Source organism: Papio anubis, chromosome 10, assembly GCF_008728515.1.
Source record: "Papio anubis isolate 15944 chromosome 10, Panubis1.0, whole genome shotgun sequence".
NCBI classification, from domain to species: domain Eukaryota; kingdom Metazoa; phylum Chordata; class Mammalia; order Primates; family Cercopithecidae; genus Papio; species Papio anubis.
The window spans coordinates 10,165,466-10,170,700 of record NC_044985.1 but is presented as its reverse complement, the minus strand read 5'-3'; the positions used below and the strand labels follow the sequence as shown (position 1 = coordinate 10,170,700).

The following is a 5,235-nucleotide window of genomic DNA, read 5'->3' as shown; positions in this document are numbered from 1 at the left end:
TTTTTTTTTTTGAGACAGAGTCTCGCTCTGTTGCCCAGGCTGGAGTGCAGTGGTGCGATCTCGGCTCACTGCAAGCTCCGCCTCCCGGGTTCACGCCATTCTCCTGCCTCAGCCTCCCGAGTAGCTGGGACTACAGGCGCCGCCACCACGCCCGGCTAATTTTTTGTATTTTTAGTAGAGACGGGGTTTCACCGTGTTAGCCAGGATGGTCTCGATCTCCTGACCTCGTGATCCGCCTGCCTCGGCCTCCCAAAGTGTTGGGATTACAGGCGTGAGCCACTGCGCCCGGCCCTTTCGTAGGAATCATGTCTTTCTAATTGGCCGATGATACGGCCCAGCAGATGCTAACCAAGCAGACCTCCAAGCAGTTCTGTACAACCACATCAGCGATATTGGCTTTATTTTAGCTATAGCATGATTTCTCTTATCCTTCAACACATGAGACTTTCAATACGCATTTATTCTAAACCGTACCCCCGACCCCTTTCCATTAATTACTTAGCAGCAGCAGGAAAGTCAGCTAAATTCGGGCTCCATCCCTGACTCCCATCCGCCATAGAAGGCCCAACCCCAGCCTCAGCCCTATTCCACTCCAGCACTGGAGCTGTAGCAGTTTTCCTACTCATCCGTTTCTACCCTTTAATGGAAAATAACCTATGAATCCTAAACCTCTACATTATGTCTAGGGGCTATTACCACCCTACTTACAGCAATGTGCCCTTTAGCGCCCGGGGAATGCCTGACAGCCACCTTCTGTCCCGTGACCTCCGGGCTCAGCATCCCGGCGAGCCGCCAGGCTCGGGAGAGCAAGAGACTGGGGAGGGCTCCGGCCACGCCTCTTCAGCCCCGGAGCCTCCACCAATCCCGGGCCCGGAAAGACCACGCCCGCTGCCGGCCCCGCCCAGCACCTGCGCAGGTGCATTCTCCACCTCAAGCCAGCAGGGCCTTATGATAGTCACAGCTGGTTTTAATTAGCCGCATCTAGCATTCCTTCACATCTGCACCCACGCCTTTTTAAAAGCTATATTATTTATATGTTCAGGCTCCATTATCCATAACCTCAATGATGAACAAGATATCCGAAAAATAGGACTATTCAAGACTTTACCCTTCACGTCCTCTTCCCTTATTATTGGCAGCCTTGCACCTACAGATACGCCTTTCCTCACAGGCTTTTACTGTAAAGACCTTATCATTGAAACCGCAAATACATCATAGAGCAACGCCTGAGCCTCATTACTCTTATTGCCACCTCCTTAACAGCTGTTAAGGTGTTAACACTTAAGCTGTTAAACCTTAACAGCTGTTTATAGTACTGTATTATTTTCTTCTCTAATAGGACAACCTGGCTTCATAACTCTATTACTAATGAAAATAATCCCTTCCTAATTAATTCAATTAAGCACCTAACAATCGGCAGTATCTTTGCTGGATTCCTCATGACCAACAGTATTATTCCTGCTTCATCCCTCCAAACAACTACACCACTTCACCTAAAGCTCACAGCCCTAGGTTTTACCACCTTAGGCCTCTTACTAGCAATAGAGCTCAAGCTGATAACTAATAATCTTAAACTAAAGTGCCCATTACAGATATTTAACTTCTCCAATATGCTAGGTTTTTATTCAGCCAGAATTCATCGTTCAACCCCCCCCTCCCCCACCACTCAAGCCTATTCAGGGGTTGGGCTAAAGGTTGAAGCACAGATTTTATTAAACTTTTATTTATTCTCTCTTTCCCCCATGATAATATAGGATAGCAGTTCTAAATGATTTGGTCACAAGACTCCTTCACACTCTTGAAAATGATTGAGGACCCCAACGAGCTTTTGTTTATGAATTACGTCAACATTTAGCATCTTAGAAATTAAAGCCAATAACTCTGAAAAATATTTATTCATCCATTTTAAGACTATACATCTATTACATGTTAACTTAAAAAAATTTAAACCTAGATTTTCCAAAACAAAAAATATATATCATCAGTAGCAGTGGCATCGTTTTGCATTTTTGCAGACCCTTAAAGCCTGGCTTAGCAGAAGGCTGCTGAATCCTCATAGCTGCTTCCGCCTTCCTGAGCCTTATTACTCTTATTGCCACCTCCTTAACAGCTGTTTATAGTACCCTTATTATTTTCTTCACTCCAATAGGACAACCTCGCTTTATAACTCTATTATTAATGAAAATGATCCCTTCCTAATTAACTCAATTAAGCACCTAACAATCAGCAGTATCTTTGCTGGATTCCTCATGACCAACAGTATTATTCCTGCTTCATCCGTTGCAGTGTGGTATCCTGGCTGAAGAAAACCACGTGGGGTTGGGAAAGGAAGGACCTTGAGGACCCCAGGGGTCCTTGGACCACACTTCCGAGGGCATGGTGTGGCAGCTGACTTTAACCCACACATCCTAGAATAGAGAGAGCCATGACCAAACCAGAGGGAGAGACACCTGCAGATATCCTGGTTTGAGGGCTGGAAGAAGTATTAACAGTTGATAAAGCAGCTTGGCATTGCCTCTTTTCTCCTAGGGAAGGGATAAACCACTGTCTTGTTACGAGGCATGGTTGTGTTATGTCAGGTGGGAGCCTGATTTCTGAGGCGTGCGCATGGGAAGAAGAGACGGTGTCAGATAGCCAAGTAAAGTGGTGTAGTGGACTTTTGTCATCTTTGGCATCTGAACACCCTTTCTTTTGGGAAAATCTTTTATCGAGGGAGTTTGGGCAGAGTCCTGCCTCCTCCTCCTCTTTGAGACTAAGGAGCCAGATGCTGTCTCCTTGCACGTTCTGGAAGCTACAGAATGAACACATACCTGAGGTTTGCCCGATCATATCCTCCCTTCTGCTACTTAATCTTGAGCCCATGGCAGACAGCTGAGGAAGTACTCACAGCAGCAGGGGTGAGGCTGGAGGCTCCCTTTTTGTGGATGTCATGCTCTCAGTGGTGGTAGCCGTGGCAGCTGCAGCATCCTCAGCAAATGGTCCCTGTGGTGTAGCCCTTCCGGGGTTTCCAGCCATGCAACTTCCCGGATCCCTGTGAACTTGCTGGGCTTCATCCCATCTTTCCTGCCCAGCTGAGTGACCTGTATCCCGATAGCTTCCTCCACTGTCAGGGCCCTGGCAGGGCCGGGCAGGATGGCCTCCCTCACCGTCTGCTGCTTCCACCTAAAAGGCTGGGCTCCCTGCACCCAGGCTTAGCCTTTCCAAAGCACCCTGCATAGCCCTCCGGAGAAGCTTTGGATTCCAGCACTTTCCTAAAACTGTCCTGGGTGGAGCACTCGGGCCTCACCACTGTTAACCGAGGGGCTGGAATGCAGGGTCTTTCTCATCACACCTCAAATCCTCAACAGATCCCTTCTAACGGAAACAGCTTTTAAAAATTTCAGGGTGCCGGGCGCGGTGGCTCAAGCCTGTAATCCCAGCACTTTGGGAGGCCGAGACGGGCGGATCACGAGGTCAGGAGATCGAGACCATCCTGGCTAACCCGGTGAAACTCCGTCTCTACTAAAAAATACAAAAAACTAGCCGGGCGAGGTGGCGGGTGCCTCTAGTCCCAGCTACTCGGGAGGCTGAGGCAGGAGAATGGCGTAAACCCGGGAGGCAGAGCTTGCAGTGAGCTGAGATCCGGCCACTGCACTCCAGCCTGGGCGACAGAGCGAGACTCCATCTCAAAAAAAAAAATAAATAAATAAAATAAAATAAAATAAAATAAAAACAAATTTCAGGGTATTTGTAAAGCACAAGGGAAACAAATCATGGATGATCTGCAAGCAATTCCTTGCGATTTCTTGAGAACCATTTTGTACCACTGAGGTCATGGAGTGACAGCCCCCTATGTGGACTGTGCTTGTTCCTTGGCCATGCACTGCCTCACCCCACAGAGGTCACGCATGGCCATGTGTTGCAGCCAACAGAAAGTGAGCAGGGGCTATTATTTGTGCTTGCAGGATAGGGCTCGGCCTCTCATGCTTCTGCCATAAGAATATGGCCCAAGGTAAGCTGCTACTTTGACCAGGAACCCAGAATACGGGATGTGTTGTGGAGCAGACCTGATCAGACCCCCGGCCTGGAGCATAACCTAGAAGCCAACTGGCAGACTACCCGAGAATGGGAATCTGCAGTTGTAGACCACCGAGATTTCTGATGTTGATTTGCAGCAAAAGCTGAGTGGTACATCACAGGAGAAATAGTTACAGAACTTGACACATGCTGAACGCTGGATAATCAGTGTTTCATGGCAGTTAGGTAAATCCCCAGGCACTGCTGAAGTGCTCTCAACCTCACAGACCAAACAACTTCCTACAACCTGTCACTTGTTTTTAACCCAATGGTCATGACAGCGGATGGCCTACCTGGTGAGAAAGCTTTTTTCCATACCAGACGTTGGCTCTTCAATACCAGATAGCCTGGGGGAAGAGGTTAAGATGGGCTGGGGGGTTGTGGGGGACTCCTCAGGTTGGGGAGTTTGCACCAGGTACCAACAAGCTCCTGGCCTGCAACTAGCCAGGAGGGGCCAGTGGTCCCACTGCAACCCCCAAACCTGCCTCCCAATTCCTCCAGCACTGCCTGCCCATGCACCTCTAAATCTTACTGAAATGAAAATCCATGTCTTTGAGATATTCTTTAGGGGTGGAGGGGAGGCACCGGGCTCCTGAACACAAAGATGGGCTTAAAGTTCTAAGTCACCCTGAGGCTAGCAGCATCCTTCCCTGCATTTTGCAAAAGCTGCACTGGGCTCTTTCTCTCTGTGGGTGCGGCTCACACTTCTCACTGTACAGGACACTTTGCAAGGGCAGGGCCGCTTGCCCTCCACTGCACACCCACTGCCTAGCACCATGCTTAGCTTGGGGTAGGTCTTCAAGAAATACTGAGAAAATGAATGAATGAATCCTTACTTATAAAAAGTTACATCCACTGCTGCTCAGGGCTGCCGGCTGGTATAAACTGCCAGTGTGTGAGAACGCGAGCGAACTCAGTCCCAGCCAACTAAGCCGAGCTGTAGCTCCCTCAGGCATTCTGGGTTTTGTTGAGAGCATGTGTACAGAGCATGTTATTTTAATGCTTTATATAGGGCAAAAATAGTAAATTTAGGGTTACGTTTTTTTCTCCAAACCCAACAAGTTTGCCTCATGGTCAGGGCAAAGAGTGTAGAGTCCAGTTTAGATCATTTTTAGTAAGTTACTAATAAGAAAAGTGGACTCCATCCAGTCTTCTCCACAGTAATAACACCAACATTCC

The 5,235-nt window shown here is 48.3% G+C and overlaps 1 pseudogene; it reads left to right on the top strand.

Annotated features, from left to right (window-relative positions):
- Nucleotides 1–678: 678 nt before the first annotated feature.
- Nucleotides 679–1,981, top strand: LOC110740843 (annotated as a pseudogene).
- The last annotated feature ends 3,254 nt before the right edge of the window (nucleotides 1,982–5,235 follow it).